The sequence below is a fragment of the Microtus pennsylvanicus genome, chromosome 11, assembly GCF_037038515.1.
Source record: "Microtus pennsylvanicus isolate mMicPen1 chromosome 11, mMicPen1.hap1, whole genome shotgun sequence".
In the NCBI taxonomy this organism is placed as follows: Eukaryota; Metazoa; Chordata; class Mammalia; order Rodentia; family Cricetidae; genus Microtus; species Microtus pennsylvanicus.
In genome coordinates this window covers 27,337,526-27,357,639 of record NC_134589.1, presented here as the reverse complement: position 1 = coordinate 27,357,639, position 20,114 = coordinate 27,337,526, and positions in this window count along the sequence as shown.

Sequence of the window (20,114 nt, the reverse complement as noted above, 5' to 3'; positions counted from 1 at the left end):
CACGGGAGGAAGAGCTAGGTCGCGTCCTATTTCATCCCTTGATATCGTAGTATTCGTGGCGACTTGGCTCTATGGAGCTCTGCCTATAGGGGCAGTATTGTGTCATCTTAGCAGAGATACCATTTATGGTCTGCTGTGTGATGGTAGGCTCTAAATTCATTTGCAAAGGGAGGACCAACGAATCGGAGAACAGCGTGACACACACAGACTGTGGAGACGATGGCCTGAGCTACTCAGTGACACTGAGGGGTCCTATGCAAATCAAAACACAGCTTACTTCTCCTACCGCCTCCCCCCTTCCCCCTCAGCTGGGCAGGCACAGGCAAGGTCTACCCTCCCCCGCTCCCAATTGCTCAGTGTCTGGTATACAGCAATAGCAAATACACATGACCTGGGGTTTTTGTTGTTTGCTTGCTTTTGTTTTGTTTTAGAGACAGGATCCCTCTGGGTAGCTCTGGCTGTCCTGGAACTCACTCTGTAGTAACCTCAAACACACAGAGATCTGCCTGCCTCTGCCTCTCAAGTGCTGAGATTAAAGGTGTGTGCCACCACTGCCAGGTTGAGCTGGTTTTGTTTGTGACAGAATGAGGTACCCAGGGATTAAGTAAGGCTCTTGCCTCTTTTTAAAGCAGCTGTCACTCAAGGGCTGCAGGAGACAAGCAGGTTGTCCCGGAATGCCTGGCTCAGCAGCCCCCCTCTACTGTTCAGTACGTGATCTGCACCCAACTTAAGGGTCAGTTAGTAGGGGTAGGGCAGTGACCTGCTTGGAAGGATGACTGGTATTGACCACTCCCAGATGTGACATTGGGAGAGCCCTGAGCGCTCTCTCTCTCTCTCTCTCTCTCTCTCTCTCTCCTCTCTCACTCTCTCTCTCTCTCTCTCTCTCCTTTCCTCTCTCCCTCCCCTCTCCCCCTTTCTTTCTTCCTTCTTTTCTTTTTTTTTCTCGTGTGTGTGTGTGTGTGTGTGTGTGTGTGTGTGTGTGTGTGTGTTTAGGGGTCTTTTCAGAACACTGGTTGTCCTGGAACTCACTATGTGGACCAGGCTGGCCTTAAACTCACAGAGATCACCTTAACTCTGTCTCCTGATTAAAGGGGTGCACCATCAATGAGACCCAAGAAATTTCTCCTCTTTCTAGGTTGCTCCCTCCTCCCATTCCTTCATGGGTCCCTAGAGAGCTCTCAGGGACTGGGGGCTATCACAGTTGTCCCCTGTGAGATGCAGTGCAGCCTTGCTCTTTAGGGACGTCACAGTCACCTTCCATAAGGTCTTTAGCTTGGGCTCCGTTGGCTCTGACGGAGCATGCTTCTCTCTTACTCTCTCACCTCCAGGAGCTCCAGGTCACTTGCATAAAGCCCCATCAGGAGGACCTTCAGGGCGGCCATGCCTGTCCCTCATCCAATGTGCGCTCTCTCTGCCCCGCTGCCACATTCTAGAGACCTTCACCCCACTCTCTCCATTTCTCTCCTGGCCTCAGCCTGGGCCACTTCCCACCTGGAATATCTTCTATGCACTTCTCTGAAGCCCAATGAATTCCTATCACTTTCTCCAGAAAGCATTCTTAGTAAAGACGTATCTTCTTGGAAAAGTGGTTTTCAGTGCCCTCTCCACCCTCTCTAGGGGCCTCTCCTCTCTTGAAGACGTGTGGACATGTCCTCATGTTCCCACCAGGCTTCAGTGACCCAGCCAGCTCTGATTCAGCCTTGATTCCCCATGGTGCTTTGTTCCAAGTAAGCAGAGGCTGTGTTGTCAGAGGGGAAGCTCGTTGGAGCCTCCAGGGTCAGAGTTAGGTTTCTCTAAGGAGAAATCTGTTGTCAAAGTCCTTGGTAAAGAGCCCTGGGTTAGGGGGCTTCAGACTGACCTTACTTGCTTTTTGTTTGGGGGTATCTGTGTTTTTTTGCTTCCTGCCCCCCAATAGTACCCTGAAGCTTATGCATTCTTCTCCTAGCAAGATTACACCCCGGAATTGAGCTACTCTGGGAGTACATGGGGGGTGGGCAACTGCTGACCCACCTTCTAGGAGGGGCAAAGAGCAGCGGGGTTCGGCCATTGGGACCAGGGTCTTCGTCTTCTTCCCAACATTGGTTTAACTATGGAAGTCCTCCAGCCCTTCCTCCTGAGTGATAGACATGGGGGTGGGTTAAGTGACATCTGGAGTTGACCCCAAGTCAGAGCTGCCAATCTGTGGGCCAAGACGCAGAGGGAGGGTGAGCACCCGACAATTAACGGTACAGGGAGCTTATTACCCTAATGACTGGGTTGGAGGGTCTCTACTAATGCTCACCTTCCCCAAGGCTTAACAGAGACAAAGAAATGGCATTTGGGAACCATTATACTTCCAAAGTGCAGGTTTCCGGGGCCCAGACCTGAGGTGTGTGTGTGGGGGGGGGCTCCAGGAAGTGGGAGGGTTGGTGGCAGGAGAGGAGACTGTTGAGCTAATGGACTTTGGCTGTCTGGGGTGGAAAATGAAACAGAACCGCCATGATGCAGACTGGAGAGCAAAAACTGGGTTGAGGGTCTGGAGGCCCCCAGTCTGCTCTATCTGGGGCTCCATCCACCTGGCTCCCCAGCGTGGTTTCTCTGCCCCCACTGTTTATTTCTTGCTGTGGGCACCTCGAACCACAAAGAAGCAAAAAATTTGTGATTCCTGGGTCCTTCACTTTGCAATTCTATTCTATTCTATTCTATTCTATTCTATTCTATTCTATTCTTTCTTTCTTTTTGGTTTTTCGAGACAGGGTCTCTCTGTGGTTTTTGAGCCTGTCCTGGAACTAGCTCTTGTAGACCAGGCTGGTCTCGAACTCACAGAGATCTGCCTGCCTCTGCCTCCCAGGTGCTGGGATTAAAGGCGTGCGCCACCACCACCCGGCTCCAATTCTATTCTTATCCCTTGAAAGAGGCTTCTACTGTACCCGGTCTGTGTGTAATCTTTCTTACAGCGATCCATGATGTGACGGGGCTTGCGGTTACATTTGCAGAAATCTCCCAGCCCTAAAGAAGCTGGGGGCTACTTTGAGGATGGACACATTGAAGGGAGAGCCTCTTAATGGTCTGGGGCTGCGGATGAAGTTTGGACGCGGGACAGCCTGGGAACATCCCGGAAGGAAGCAGGAGGGAAGGCAAAAGAAAGGGAGAGAGAGAGAGAGAGAGAGAGAGAGAGAGAGAGAGAGAGAGAGAGAGAGAGAGAGAGAGAGAGGCGGGGGAAGGAGGTGGGTGGAGAGCGCATTCTTCCTGAGATCCTGGCCTCGCAAAGCAGCCACATCATCTGGCTCCCAGTTGAGGACAGACTTGGCTCCAGTCGTGTGCACGCACACATGTGACGCCGCGCGCGTCCGAGTACATACGTGTGCACGTGCTGTGTGCTCCCAGCCAGTGTCTGTGCTGACGTGGCCGCGCCCTTCACCCAGCCCAGCTTCCTTATCTCCAAGCCGGCTCCAGGATTCCCCCTCTCTGCAGTGGCCCTGTTAACGCCTCCCGCTCCCGTGTTAGCGCCTCACAGCCGGGCTCTCTCCCTCTGCCCCTTCAAGGCCCCCAGAGAGGCACCATGGCTTGCAGCCCAGTTCTCGCCTTCTGATTCTACTTCAGCTTTTATTTTTTTGATGCTGGGTTCTCCTTCTGTCTCCTAACCGCCCCCCTCCCCACCCTTGCCTTGTCTATATAGAAAGTGCAAGTTCCACTCAGTCCGTTACAGCTTAAGGGTCCTTTTCTTCCAAGCTGTGAATGAAATACTAGGGTGCAAAGTGACCTCTATCAACCTTCTCTGGCTGAAGAGTGGGTGGGGACCAGGGAGGCACATACAGTGTAGGAAGACACTGTTCTAGGGACCAAAGCTAGAACCTTATGCTAACTTGTCTCCCTCGCCGGCGGGGGGCGGGGGGGACCTTATGCTAATTTGTCCCCCTCGCAGCACCAAAGCAGGGTCTGGGGGGCGGGGAATGTGGATAGAAATGTCCCCTCCAGTCTGCTGCTTCCAGTCTGGTTCAGCCTGCTGCTGCTGAGTGGGACAGGGTGGTCCTGTGTCCAGAGCCAGGTTGTCAGACCTCCAGGACTGCAGGTTTCCTCTACTAAAGGGCCCCTTCCCTTTGGGCTTTGATGTGTCTGCTAGGTTAGTGGAGGATGTTTGGCTTAGGGCCTCTGGCCAGGATAAACTCCCTCTGCCTGCCCCTGCCTTCTGAGCCAAACCACTGCCTCCTTACCGCCAGGCTCCTGCCTCTCCCAGCCCTGGATCTGGGCTCCTCCAAGGCCACTTGCACAGTCTGTGGACGCTGAGCCACTGCTTACTGCTCCCGGGGAGAGGCCCTATGGGCTGGAGGTCTTACCCTAACTCCATTCTGACCCTGGTTGCCTGCGTGCTGGGAGACCAGGCCACTTTTTTGGTGGGGGTGGGGTAGAAGGCCATACCCCACTGCCTGGAGAGGACAGGGTAAGATACAGTGGGGAGACAGGGTGTCCCTGTGAGCTGCCTGAGTAGGTCGTAGTGCCTCCAGATGGGTCAGCTCCAGATGTGAGGATGACTCACTCTGGATGGGGAGGGGTGGGCAGTCGATGTGGGGGTGTGGAACAGGGTGGTGTGAGGCCCAAAGTCACTTCCAGCTGCTGCTCCCTGTCCCCTATAGCAATCCCCCAACTTCACTGCTAGTCAAGTGAGAGCTACCCCAATGTGTAGCTTTGCACATCCCAATACACGCTCAGGGAGAGAAAAGAGAGAGCCTCTGGAAAGGGGACCACCAGGGGACAGAGAAGGTGGTGGTGCTCAGGGAACTGGAAAGGAGAAATGGGGGAGGGGAGGGAGCATTGGGAAGGGAAAGGGTTGGGAGAATTCCAGGGCAAACGTGATGGCCTCCCTTGGACCTGTTTCAGAACTGTGCCGCTGGGAGGAGGGTACAAAGGAGTAAATATTTGGGTGAGGGAGTGTGGGTATGAGTGGCTTCATGGCTACAATGGAGGGGCCACGCTGGATGAGGACCTTGTGTCTTCTGGAGTTTGTGAGCTTTTGTGTTGCTGGGGGGATGCTGTGTATATTAGGCTTGGCAGGATGGAGGAGCAGAATCTTGGTCCATATGATGAAGAAGAAACAGGAAGACAATGAGTCTGTAGTCACTGGCTTTAGTGGGCAGAGGATTGCAACAAATGTGTCTAAGCCAAAAAGTCACAGTACCAAGCACTGAGGGTGGACCCCTCCCCTGGGGAGTGAGAGGCAGGCAGAGGTTGCCAGATACCCTAGACCAAGGCTCCAAAGACCTTGGTTCCCCAGGCAGCATCCAGCCTCCTGGTGATCTGTCCAGTCAGGTAACCAAGTCCCTGAGTCTGAGGTGGACACACTATGGTATGCTGCACCTGGGTACAGTTCTGCTTGTCCTCCCGCCTCTACAAAACTGCTGTCCTGGGATCCTCTTTGACTTCCAGGTGGGTCTGCAGACAGAGCTGCCAGCTGCTCCCTGGAGAGGGCCACCTGTGCCAACCACCCGGGGCCAGGGTAAACAGGGCACTAAGTGTCTGGGCGGGTGCCTGGCGGGCTGGGCACTGACTCTTTACACAGAACTCTGCCCCAGCCTGACCGGGCTGCATCCTCTCACCAAATGACAGGTCTGAGGCCCCAGGCCCATAAATTGTGTTTTCTGGTTAAGTAGGGGGAGACATGGAGGCTGTCAAGCAAACAGATAATCAAGTTTAATAGGGAGAAAAGATGTCACCTTCTGGGGGTGTATTTGAGGTCACTGTCTCCCTTGATGTAGGGGTTCTGGCTCCTCAAAGGGGTCATGGTTGAATTCTCTAGTTGTCCGCTCTCAGCATATCCTCACACATTCGTAGACTCACCCAGTATCCACACTCAGCACCCTTGCTCCTCTTCCAGTATTGCTCAGTTTTGCTGTGAGCATGCTCACCGTTGGTGGCTGAGATCCTGCCAGTTATGGTCCCACTTTTTACAGTGAGGGGATGAAACTCAGAGAGTTTGAGCCCCATTTCCTGAATCACCCGTATGAGGCATGAACGTAGGTGCATACATGCTCTACATCCCGCGATGCCACCACCCGGTCCCACTGGTCCCCAGTCTCTGTCCCATCTCCTTGATGTCCCATCACACCCAGTCCATCACATGGACTGGAAGAGGTTCCTTGAGCTTGCCTCGCCTCTGAGATCCCTCATGGTCCTCTCCGCCCTTTAGGATGGGTACCAAACTCCCATATCACAGGGCAACCCTTAGGGAGAGCAAGGAAGTTGAGGCTGGATCTGGAGGAGTCAAACCTGTGAGAGCAGAAAGGAGGGACACTTAACAGGACTCAAGATGCCTACAACAGAAGGAATGGAAGATCTAAGTAGGCTGGGGAGAGCAGGAGGAACTCCACCACTCCTCGGCCCTTAAGAATGGGAGAGGTACTGACCCAGTTTGCCCAAGGCTAGAAAGACAGTGAAGGACTGAGGGGAGAGGCCTCCTCTGGGCTGACGGCGGGCAGAGGCCCTTTACTCCTTTAAGCCCAGTGGTGCTCAGAGCAGGAGAGAGTGACCAGCGGCCATGGGCAGTCATCCAGGCCCATCAGTGTTGTGAAGGCAGGGAGGAGCTGTGGCCAGCGGGGACTCTAGAAGCCCCCTTTGCTCCTTTCTCACTGTGTCATTATCTTGTTCTTCCAGGTCACACATGGGGACATCTCCCACCCCCATATCTTCTTGCCTTCTCCCTGACAATGGAAAGAGAGGCCTCAGCTGAATCCATGATCTCAAAACAGTGATGCCAGCTTGGCCCTTCCTTTGCCCAGGTCTCCCCAGAGCTCCCTTGAATCTAGGGTCCTTGGAGCCAGAATCCTGACATTGCCAGACGATGTGGGGAAGGATACAGCTAAATCTGAGACCAATGGCTGAAGTCAGATTCCAGTGTGTGTGTGTGTGTGTGTGTGTGTGTGCGTGTGGTGTATATGTGTGAAGTCTCAGCACTCAGGGAACCTGGAGTCTGGGCCCCATCTCTGGAAGACCACCATGTGTTCAGTGTGCCTGTCTGGGACTATCCAGATCTATCTCAAAGCCTGATGTTTTCATTAACAGTGTCCTAAAGTATCCCGGTTAGGCCATAAATTATGCCTCAGCCCAGCAGACTGGTAGGGCATAACCCCCCATTCCCCTGGCCTCTGGGAAGAGCTGTGGAGCCTGCTTGGGCCTCACCCAAGCATAATAGGGCCAGACAGCAAGAAGGGGAGCTGGAGCTATATAAATAAGTCTTTGGGGGTTGAGGAGGCCCTCAAGCATTGGGTAGAGCTGGGCTGCCTGCTGGGGAGGGAGGAAGAATGTGGCTGCCCCCAAGCATCGTATAATTTAGGATGTATTTCGGGCACTCTCTCCTAGCTCAGGGTGGGGCTGAGGTTAATTTAAGGGTTTAATGGATTGGGAAAGGAAGAGAGGGAAACCCTTCTATTCAGGCTCGTAGGCCATGGAGCTTCCTTCCCAAGATCTCTGCAACCTCCAGGGTCTCCTCTCCCCACCCTTGCCCTTCCTGCCCCCCAGCACCTCTCCTTAACAAAGGGCTGTCCTTCCCAACTTGTGAGGGTTTGGTTTTCAGGTCTCAGCCCTCCTTCCACCGCCAGGAACAGGAGCCCTTGGGGTCGGAGAGAAGCACTGGAGGCCAGAATGTTCTGGAAGGCTCTGAGATGTCTTAGCTCCTAGTCCAGATCTTCTGCTATGTTCTTCCTGCACTAGGCTGGAAGCACCCTCTGACGGTGAAGGTGCAAGCTCAGCTTCTGTCCGAAGGAAGAGGCCCTGCTGCAGAGGGATGGAACTGTTGGAATGGGCACAGGGTTTCCCTAATCGGATGGAATAGTCACAGGCCTGGCATTAGCCTAAAGGCACAGATTCTGTCTTTAGGGATATTTTTTTCATCCACAGGGCAGATAGACACAGGCCCAGCCTTCAAAGAGTAACTTCTATCATTTTAGTTTGAGTTTTTACTCATTTTTGACCTTAGGGTGTGTCTTCCAGCTGTAACTTAAATCTTGTATTCTGGGACCTTATTCTGTCTCAGAGTTTTCGACACTTTGCCTAGGCACAACACAGAAACACAATCAGAGATTTTTCTGATTGACTGAATGAACTCAGAGGCAGCACCAGTTCCAAAAGCCCTGGGGTAAGACTCTGTTGTGGCCAGAGAGAAAGTGCATGACCTGTGGCCTCTGGGCCGATGTGATATGACCCTTTCATCTTGCAGCTTGCTGCCCATCTGAACCGTGCTCCTGGGATCATCACCCATCCCAAGCCACAAGCTCCAGTCTCTTGCCCCGCTTCCCTGGCCCACATTCTCCTTCCCTCCTCTGCTGTAAAATCCTGCTGGTCCTTTCAAAACTCCACCCTCACCTCCTCCTCATGACCATCCAGTTCCTCAGCTGAACCCGAAGCCCTCCTGGGGTCTCCCTTCTCATTCTGCATGAGTTTGCAGTTCCCACTTCTTCCTCTTTTAGGCTGAAGGCCCTGGAGCCCCACCTTTTTGGAGCTGCCTCAGAGCCTAGTACCTTGTAGAGGCTCATCTGGGCATGAGGCACTGAGGGAGCCAGGACCTGAGCCTGCTCCAGGAGTCTCCAGTGGAAGGTGTAGGTGGCTGTTGGGGGTGATTTCAGAATCTGAGCTGATAGGGTGGAATGAGTGTCCCATAGGAAGGTTGAGCTTTCTAAGCAGGGACGAAAGAGAAAGGGTGACTAGGGAAGAGAGAGATGGAACACTGAAGGGAGGTAATAGGGACAGGGTAAGAGCATAGTGAGAAGGACTGGGGACAGAGAAAGGCAAAGACCTCTCAGTCACTAGACTGCATGAACTAGCTCAGATCCCTATATGGGGATTTCGGTGACACTGGTCATTCCTTGTTCAGCTCCTTTGTAGGCCATCTTTTCCAAGTCTGGGTAAGATAAAGTGGGCTTCATCTTTCCTGGGTCTAGGCAAGCCTTCTTTCTGTATTTTCTCCATGGTATCTGGGGCACCTAACCTCCTTAAAGGTCACTCTACTTGGGTACTCAAATTCATCTTTTTTACATGCGCTGCCTGACCTGACAGTCAAACCAGAAAACTGGAAGCCCATCTCAGAGTACTCTGGTTCTCATCCTTCTGCCATCAGTTTCCTTTCTCCACCTTGTTACCACAGGCTAGACCTGTCCACCATGGCCTGACACCTAGGGGTCCACCCATGCTGACTGCCTTCACGCTATCCTCACACCTTACTTTAGCTGTATGGATCCTGTCTCCTCCTGGGTCTTTTTTTTTTTTTTTTTGGTTTTTCGAGACAGGGTTTCTCTGTGGCTTTGGAGCCTGTCCTGGAACTAGCTCTTGTAGACCAGGCTGGTCTCGAACTCCCAGAGATCCACCTGCCTCTGCCTCCCGAGTGCTGGGATTAAAGGCGTGCGCCACCACTGCCCGGCTTTTCCCTGTGCTCTTCAGTCAAGATTGGGTCAAAGATTCCCTTCATGAGCTGAGCCGTTCCCCCAACACAGCATATTAGATGGGTCTTGGTTTTCTGCGCCTAAGAGCTCCACCAAGGTCCCAGTTAGGCCTGCAAGACCAAGCAGGACGTATACCATTGCTGATGGAACCTTTATTTAAGTTGGCAACAGATGGCTGCCCTCACAGGCAGGTCCAGGGTCTTGGGGGGACTAGAACAAGGAAGTCTTGGCAGGGGCAGCGACCTTGAGGCAGAGTTGAAGCCGTCTCATGCTGGCCCTGGAGAAGTTGACCTCCAGGGAACCAGTGGAGCTCCCCATCCGCACCTATACACCCAGGACCGCTGTCTCAGGAAGGACCAGGGTTCCTTATTGGCCGCCACTGGCATTTTGAACAGCAGCCTGGAACTGAATGAACCAGGGTGGAGCATTAGAAGAGCATCTTACTCCTGCTCCGGGGCCATGCTAGGGTGGGGCGTGACTCTCAGAGTTGGCCACAACCTGGAGTGGAGACCTTGGGGATCATTTTACTTTAAAAACTTTAAAGGGGCACAAGAAATGGTCCATTGGAGCCGAGCAGTGGTGGTGCACGTCTTTATTCCCAGCACTCGGGAGGCAGAGGCAGGCGGATCTCTGGGAGTTCGAGGCCAGCCTGATCTACAAGAGCTAGTTCCGGGACAGGCACCAAAGCTACAGAGAAACCCTGTCTTGAAAAACCAAAAAAAAAAAAAGGTCCATTGGTTAAGAGTACTTGTCCTTACAGGGGGCCAGGGTTCGATTCCCAATTCCCACATGGTGCCTCATAACTGCCTATAACTCCTCTACCAGATCCTATGCCCTCTTCTGACCTCTGTGGACACCAGGCACACATAGGGTGCACATACTATATGCAGGAAAAAAAAACAAAAACAGGGCTGGAGAGATGGCTCAGAGGTTAAGAGCATTGCCTGCTCTTCCAAAGGTCCTGAGTTCAATTCCCAGCAACCACATGGTGGCTCACAACCATCTATAATGGGGTCTGGTGCCCTCTTCTGGCCTGCAGGCATACAGACAGAATATTGTATACATAATAAATAAATAAAAAAAATAAAAAAACCCCAAAACAAAAACCACTCACACACATAAAAATGGAATTTTTCAAAATTTAATTTTAATATATACTAAAAAACCTCCTAGGTACTTTACTTCTTAGCCCCTAGTATGTCTTTGTTTGTTTGGCTTTTTAAAAGGTTTATTTTATTCTATATGTATGAGTATTTTATCTGCTTATATATAAGTGTACCATGGAGGTAAAAAGGTATCAGATCCCCTGGAAATGGAGTTACAGGCAATTGTGAGCTGCCATGTGAGTGCTGGGAACCAAACCTAGATCCTCTGGAAGAACTCTTAACCACTGAACCATCTCTCCATCCCTTTGCTTGATTTTTAATTATTTTTTTATTAAATTGTATGTGTGCGTATGTATATGTGTGTGCGTGTGTGTGTGTATAAGTCAGAAAACACCCTTATGAGTCACTTTTCTCCGTCCATAGTGTAGGTCCCCAGGGTCCAACTCAGGTAGTTTGGCTTGGTGGCAAATGCCTTTATCCACCAAGTTATCAATCTCTGGCCACTAATTGATTTGTTGGTGTTGTTTAAGACAGGGTCTCACTATGAAACTCTGGTTTTCTTGGATCTCACTATATAGACCAGGCCAGCCTGAAATTCACAAAGATCCTCCTGCCTCTGCCTCTCAAGTTCTGGGATTAAAGGTGTGCACCATCATGCCTGGCTAAATGTATAGCCCAGGCCAGCCTTGAATTCATCATCCTCCTGCCTCCTCCTCCTTAAGCAAATCCTACCATCTGGGGACACCATAACCTGCTGACTTTTTTGAGATTAGGTATCATGCAGCCCAGGCTGTCCTCAAACTCATTATGTACCTGAGGATGACTTTGATCTTAGGTCCTCTCGCCCCGCCTCCTGAGTGCTGGCGTGACAGGCATGAGCCGCCACGCCTAGAGCACGCAATGCTGAGAATGAGCCCAGGCTTCAGGGACGCTAGGCAAGCACTCTACACACTGAGTTTTACCCCCAGCCCTCCTGTGTGTTTACTAATACTTCCATCCTGTCCCTTTGGGCAAGTGGCCACACCAGGAATGTGAAGAAATATCAAGCCTGGGCTATTCCGGTCCCTCTTCCTAGGCTCAGCTCTGCCCTGCATAAACCAGCTGAGGCTGAGTTGGCCATGAAGCAGGGCAGTAAACCTGTCACACCTCCCTTAGGCAGTGACTGCCATTAAATGGTGCCGAGGGTGTGAAGATGGACTGAGTCATACAAAGGACCAGAGGTGCCAGGCTGAATGCCTGCGAGTTAGACCTCTCCCAAGACCGACCCTTCCTCGGGATAGAAAGGCAGGGGGCGGGGCGGGGCAGGAGGTCAGCCAGCCTGACCCCCTGCTCAGATTTCAGGGACCCCCAGCTCCCAGACCACAGCAACCACCCCCTCACTCCGCTGCTGGAGGAAAGGGTGAGCTCACAAGCGGGCCCAGGCACAGCCAGCGGGTAGGAGACATAATTAAAATGCCAGAGGTTAGGAGGTGAAGTTACAACGGAAAGAATGAAGGCCCAGCACGCTGCTGTGGCTGCTTCTCCCACCCTCTGCCTCTGCCAAGCCCACATTCGATTTTTATTTCGGGAGCCGCCAGCACAGCACTTGGGAGGGAGCAGAGAAACCTCACTCCACGCTCTCAGCTCTCACCCTGCCACGTCTGGAGCTGGGGCTAGGCAAGGGGGGAGAGCTTCAGGAAGGACCAGTGGGTCCCCACCCCGAGACTTACCCAACCTCAGGGACGGGGTGCCAGGGGAGTGTGGCACCTGGGCTTCGAAAGCAAGAAACTAGACCCGGAAAGATGAAGGTTGCTTGCTCCTTGCCGGTTCTCTCGTTCCTTCAGCTCTTGGGGCTTCAGGGGGAACACTCAGCTCTTCCCTAAGTCATTGCTTTGGCCGGTACTTCCAGTGTTCTCTAGAAACATGTATGCACGGAAGGCTCCTAAGCCTGGTCCTATGGTTCCTATGGTTCCCTGTGTGACCCTGAGAAAGTTACTACCCCTCTCTGGACCTTAGTCTTCTCTCTAATAAGAAGGGCGGCGAGATGACCAGTTCAAACAGGGCTCTGTGAAGGCCTGGGTTCTGCCTTCAGGGCCACCTTCTCCTGGGCACATTTTGTGTGGTCTCTAGGGAGCCAGGAAAGTGGGGGCTAAGGTTGGATAGCCCCTGAAAGAGCGCGGAGCCCGAAGCGCAAGGAGCCCTTCCTGCAGACGGAGCTGGGGCCAGCTCCTTGTTCCCGCTCTCAGTTTTCTCTTCAGTGCCTAATGCAGTCCAGATGGTGCCTCAACAGAAAGCAGAGGCAGCAGATTCCAGGCAAAGCGGTTGGGCTCCTCTCGGCTGCAGGCTGAGGAGGGGGCTGGGGCAAGCCACTGGGAAAATGGAGCGTGTGGGGGGTGCTGGCTCCACAGGAGGGCAGATGGAGGGGACCTCTGAGACACCTCACTACCAAATAAGGGGCTGAGGCAAGCACAGACACAGAAAGGAGTGGCCCTGCTGTGAAGGCTTGGGTCTGCAGGACTCCTTCAAGGTGCCCTTCCTGAGTACTAGAGCCTTGCTGGTAGGGGGAGTTCAAATCCTGGTTCTGCCTCAGGGAGGCTTTACCATCCTTGATCAGGTATAGTTGACTTCACACGCCTCACTTACTACATCCATACAATGGGTTGATTAATGCTGACCTTAGGGTGGCTGTGAAAGTGACACACAGCTGCCTCCCTGTTAGGCAGGAGCCCTGCAAGAAAGAGAAAGACTTTCCACGATCTACTCCTGAGCTCTGGGCTGCAGCTTCCTCGATGTCCTGAGGGGACTTCAAGTCCCCTTTGAGACAGAATCCTCCCTCCCTATTGAGTCTGGAGAGGGTGCTCTGGCAAAGGCTGACCCTGATGCCTCCCTCCGCCCTGGCTGCTCCTCTCCCTCAGGACTCCTGGCTAGGCTCAATCCGGGGCCAACGAGCCACGTCGTCGAAGAAGCAGAGGGTGCAGGGTGGGGGCTTCATGAGGAGGGGGGAGCAGTCTCCCCGCCAGGCCCCGCCCGCTCCCGAGTTCCCAGCCAGGATAGCCTCCAAGCCACGCTACGCTTTCTTTCTCTGCCTCAGATGCACCAAGGGGAGCGCCTCGATTTTTCCACCAGAAGAGCCAAAAGCAAAATGAGAAACAAATCCGGCCTAAAGCTGCCAGTCAGGTCCTCTACCTACCCCTGTGGTGAATGGACGGGGGAGGAGGGACCCCAGCCCTGTCCCCATCCCATTCGGTGCCAGGGCCTCCAGGGCAGAGGGACCTCTGCTTCCTCACCTTCACTGTGGGGTGGAAACTGGGGGCAGCTGACTGCCCCCTACCCACAGTCCAGGAAGGGAATGAGTGAAGAAGCCCCTCCTCACTGCCCCATTCTATGTCTCCAGGCCGGGGCCTCACTGTCTGCAAAGAAGTAACAGGCTTGGATCCCACGCAGTAACTGTTATCAGAGTCGCTGGCTCAAGGGATACGATCTCTGGATCTCTGAGGCCCCTTCCACTCACCGCCCCCCTGTCCCTCACCAGAACCTCCCTCTTTACGGAGTCTTTTCCCACAGACAGTCCTCTCCTCTCACTAGCCCTGTTTTCCCGCCGCGCTTGTGCGTGCTTGCTTTCTTGGCTCATCCTATTCTGGGGCCCCCGTGCAGAGACCTTGTTTCCAGTTATTCTCCAAAACAAAAGCAGCAGCCTCCCACCCACCCGATCATTTGCCTTCACCAGTGACTAGTTAGTGTTCTCTACCCAGAGCCCTCTCTGCCAGGCTCAGAGTTCCACCTCCTGCTCCTGACAATTACCACACCGTGGTACACACACACACACACACACACACACACACACACACACACACGTCCCCTAAGTTTCACATCTGAATTGTTATCCTACCAAATACTCGAGACACTAGTGTCTCTTACCTCCATCGGCTTGACAACCCTCAGCTCCAGAGTTCCTCACCTCCCTCAAGCTTGAACCTCCCCCCCATCACCAGTGTCCCGCCTCATGTCTTTCTTCCTGATCCCCCAATTCACTTTCTAGGCTGTGTCCTCCCTTCCAAGTCACTCCTCTTCTTCGGAGCCCCCCACTTCTGCTCCTGGCTCTACCTAATCTAATCTGGTTGATCACTGGGGTTCTGGAATAAGCCATAGCGCAAACCAGAGCAAGACAAGTTTTACATATTGAGGTGGCTGGCTTGCCTGCTGCCAGAGGCAACTGAAGTCTCTCTGAAAGAAGGCACCATCAACCAGAGCTGCTAGAAGCCCCTACCCACTCCCCACCCCCCCCAAACACACACAATACCCAGTACTCCATGTGACAGCCAGATAGCTCGGTGGTCTTCTCTTCATGCCCCCAACCTTCTTCTCTTCCTCCTTTCTTGGTTCCTTTCTACCTTCCTCCTCCCTTCTCTTTCCTGCCCTTACCTCCCTTTTATTCCTTTTCCTTTCAAAACCAATTTTTTTCCAGAAGCCTCTAGATGCAGCCACGCAAAGTACAATGCCCTCCAGGTATTGGGGTAGAGATATACAGTGGTCCTTAGGACAAATGAACTGAGAAGGACAACTCCAATGGGGTGCAGGTGGGAGAGAAGAGAGCATCCAGGCTGGTGTGGGTCATCAAGAATCCCAGTGAAGTAAGGACCCTGTCCACTTGGGCCCAGCCCAGCAAGGGCAGCCAGTTCATGAGAGGTGAAGAGGGCCCCTGGTTGGGCTAGTGGATAAGCAGAGAGCGGAGCCCAGCAGAGAGTCCATAGGATACCCAGGGACCTTAGTGTGAGAGGCAAGAGCCTGTGGCAAGGACACTTCTGTGTGGAGTAAGCACACTGGGATGCTGTGTGGAGGCTGAGCCATGGCATACTGGAACCTAAACAGATAAGGTATCTCCAAGAAATGGGCTGGTCCAGTGAAAGGGTCAGAACTTGAGACTGAGGGCAGATCTAGGGGAAGGGGGAGTAATGGGATGATGATTGAATGACGTGGGACTGATTCAGGAAGCAAATGTGGCCTAGCAAGCAGAAATAGACAGATTTGTCATTGTTATAATGAGTGTCGTAAGTATGGAAAGGCATTGACACCCTAAGTCCTGCATACCTGGACTGGTCAAAGAGGTGTTGGTGAGAATCTGCGACTTAAACAGTTATTATAGAGGTAAGGCTGGAGGGGATGGAGAAAGGACTCAATGGGGGAGTACTTGCTGCTCTTCCAGAAGACCCAAGCTCAGTTTCTAGCAACTGTCTTTAATGCTAAGGGGTCTGACACCCTCTTCCAGCCACCTGCACACACACACACCCACACACATATACACACAATTAAAAATCACATGGTTCCTTAAATATCAGCTATAAAATAGACTGCTTTAAGAGTAGCGGTGTATTTACGTTGTGTATATGTGTCAGTGTCTGTAAGATCATGAGCACACCTGTTGTATTTCACGGCTTCATCCACTGAGGAGGTCTGGGGGAACCATGACTTTAATAATAGCAAGACATCACCACCATTCTCCTCTGTTTCTAAATGTCATTGTCTACTGAAGCAACCAAGGTTTCTTGGGAAAATGTCTGATCACAGGGTCAAGAGAAGGGGTGGGGTGAGGGGAAAGTACACGATAAGCCTGAATCATCTTGCGCCAGAAAGGAAAGTGTTCCGGGATGATGAAACAGGGTTAATGTATGACTCAGTAATTCCATCCCTAAGTATTCCCAAGAGAAATGAGAACATGTCCACTCAAAGGCTTGTACACAAAAGTGTACAACAGCATTACTCATAATAGCAAACAGGCAGAAACAACAGAAATGTTCAGCTGATGAACAGATCAACAAAATGAACTATAGCCAAGCAATGGAATATTATTTAGCCATGAAAAGGAATGGGGTGTTTATACATTAAATAATAAAGCAATACTCAATAAAAATGAAGCAATTATTCAATCTCGCCAAACCCCAAAAGCACTGTTTAAATGAAGTAAGATGATCATGAGAGTTCACATATTGTGTGATTCCATTTCTATGAAACATCTAGAATAAGAAATTCAGTTTAGTAGACTAGTGGCTTCCAGGGCTATGAATAAAAGACTGTAACTTGTCTTTTTCTGTGCTTCCAGCCAGATTCCAAATAATGACATGGAGACTTTTTATTAATTATGAAAGCTTGGCCTATAGCTTAGGCTTATTCTTCACTAGCTCTTGTAACCCAAATAACCCATTTATATTAATCTATGTTCTATTGCATGTAATTTTAACACTCTTCCATCTTAAACCTCCTGTTACCTCTCTGTGTCTCCTGGCATCTCCTGTGCTCATAGATTCTTCCTCCTCTTTATTTCTTTCCCGGAATTCCCACCTATACCTCCTGCCTAGCTATTGACCATTCTGCTTTTTATTACACCAATCACAGCAATAGACCTTCACACAGTGTACAAATATCCCACAACATTTCCCCCTTTCTGTCCAAGTGAAAAAGAAAGTAGTAACACAGCAAACTATATACAATAAGAACAGCTATCAGGTAAGAATTACATTCACAATGTTTGTTTAGTCCATATTTATTTGGAAAATTTAGAGAAAGTACTATATTATCTATCCTATCTTAATGAGTCTAAATTTTTATACTTAAACCATTTTTTAACCATAACTTGTATTACCATTCTAAAAACATCTTCTTTAGACAACTGAGCTTTTATGTTTCTCAACCTTATAAACTTTATATCACTTATGAAAGAAACACACAGAGATCTACATTAATCATAAACTGGTTGGCCTATTAGCTCAGGCTTCTTATTAACTCTTATAGCTTATATTAGCCCATATAGTCGAACAAAAATAATCTTAAATTTGTGTCAAAATTTATATTAAAAAATCTATACCAGTATAAAATATTTGAGACTAGTGGTTGTTCAAAAGTAGAATCAACAATATACCCATTTATCTCATCATTTCTGTACTATATCTCTGCTGCGGGAGCTCCTTCCACTCCTTCAGCCAATAGACTTTAAGATACCAGCCTACTTGGGCATGATCTTGTTTGCTTTAAAAAGCAGCGGTAGCCCCATGTGCTTGCTCTCTTGCTTCCGGCTCCACTTCCGGCTACTAGACTCCTTTCCTGATCATGCGGAGGGATGTTGTCTGGGACGGTGATCTGTAAGTTTTTTCCCTTTAAATAAATAACCATTCTATTAATCATAATTCCAAACTGGTGTGGGATTGTTTGTGACTTACACCTTCAGGTATCCCCCAATTAAATCTGATCTTCACTAATTTCGAAGAGAACCATAACTTTTTGTTTCCTGTGGAAACAAAAGCATACGCGGCTTCTTCCCTACTGCTACTTACTTTTTTTTTACTTCCATTATGAAGTGAAGACATTCTTAAAAATATATAGGCTGGTTTATAATTTTGCAGCTTCCATAAGCTCTCTCAGCAGCTACTGTTTTTTAGGTGTTAATGTAGCACCTCAAAAATTTAAAATCAACAAGTCACCATACAGGATCCAGATGTCATGTGTATTTTCCATCTTTATGTGGCCTGTTATTTTTATATTACTTTATTCTTTCTTTAAAGATTTCATTAATTTTAAATTATTTGTTTTTTCTCTATGACTGACTATATTCATTTTCTTTTTCTTTATTTAACATCTACATTTTTAAACACACTGTAACTTGTCCAGAGGTTTTGTTGGCCTGGAATTGGCTTTTTTTTGCAAATGTCGGCAGCATCCTCTGACCACATGAGCCAAATCTTAAACTGCCATGGGGTTCTGCTTAGCATGTGCTGCACTGGCGGCTGTCTCTGCCCTCCCCCTCGGTTCCACAAGAGCCTTGTCTCATGTTGGCAGGTACCAGCACCAGAGCCCCGTTTATCTGCCCCAGCTCTGGGAATTGTTTGTACATAGTGTCGGCTGTTCAAGTGTTCAACGTGACAGCAGGTCCCCTTAAAAGAATCATGCCTCTGTACATCGAGCCTACCCGTGAGACCACTTTCTAAGGCCCTATGTGGATATTCGAGCCCCACATTGGGCACCACATGTAACTTGTCTCTTTCTGCCCTGCCAGCCAGCTCCCAAATAATGTCATGGAGACTTCTTACTAATTATGAAAACTTGGCCTATAGCTTAGGCTTTTTCTTAACTAGCTTTTATAATTCAAATTAACCCATTTGTATTAAGCTTGGTTCTATCACATGGCATTACCTTTCTTCCCATCCTGCACCTCCTGTTTCCTCTCTGTGTCTCCTGTATGTCTAGATTCTCCCCCTTTTCCTTTCTCTCCCCGGATATCCTGCCTATACTCCACCTAGCTGTTGGCCATTCAGCATTTTATTACACACCAATCATAGCCATAGAGCTTCACAGAGTGTACAAATATCCCACAGCAGGAGACAGAAGGATGAACTTGTGGTGATGGTGGTATACAGCTATGAATGTTTAAAATCATAGGACTATACATTTTATATGGAATACAAATTATACCTCAACAAAACTGTTTTTATTTTTTTTATTTATCCATTTTTTTAAAACAAGGTCTTATACTTGTAGCCTAGACTAGCCTGGAACTCCCATGTAGCCTAGCCTGGCCTCAAATTCATGGTAGTGCTCTCCTTTCAACCTCCCAAACGCTGGGATTACAGACATTACCATCATGTCCATGCCCAACTTAAAGTTGTTGCTGAATTTTAGAGATACAGCAAGGCAGGGCTGGCAAGATGGCTCAGCAAGTGAAAGGCCAGATGACCTGGGCGCCACCATCTCAGAATCCATGTTAAAAAGCCAGATGAGATGGCGTTGGTAACCCTGGCACTCCTAGTAGTAGATGGGAGGTAGAGATAGAGAATTATCCAGAAGCTTGAGGGCCAGCTAGCTGGGTATAAATGAATGCAGGCATACATACAGAGACCAAAGGGCAACGTTTGTGAATTGGTTCTGTCGTCCTATCATAGGTTCAAGGCTTAGGTCATCGGATTTGTTTTGCAAATATTTTTATTCAATGAGCCATCTGATTGTCTTTGTTCTGCTTTTAGATTGGGTCTCAAGTAACTCAGGCTGGCCTTGACTCCTGATTCTCTTGCCTGTACCTCCTAAGTACTGGGATTATGAGCATATACCCCCAAATCTGACTGTTCTAGTTATTTTTCTATTGCTGTGATAAAAATGCCATGACCAAAGCAACTTGTAAACGAAAGTGTTTAATTGGCTTACAGTTTCAAAGGCTGAGAGTTCATGATGGCAGAGCAGAGGTGTGGTGGCTGGAAGAGCTGAGAGAGCTCACAGGTTGGCCCACAAGTAGGAGACAGAAAGAGAACACTGGGGATGGGGTCTTCTGAAGCCTTTCCAGGGACACACCTCCTCCCACAAGGCCACACCCCTTTAATCCTTCCCTAACAGTTCCATCCACAGGGGACCAAGTATTCAAACATAGGAACCTATGGGGCCGTTCTTATTCCACCACACAGGTTCATCCCAGTACTTAAGACACAGAGGCCTGTGTTTGAGGCCAGTCTGAACTATAATGATACCTCAAAAAGAAAGAAAGTCAACAGGAATGCAAATAAAGAATAAGTGGACACCTGGGAGATGGTAGCATACACCTTTAATTCCAGCACTTGGGAGGCAGAGGCAGGCGAATCTCTGTGAG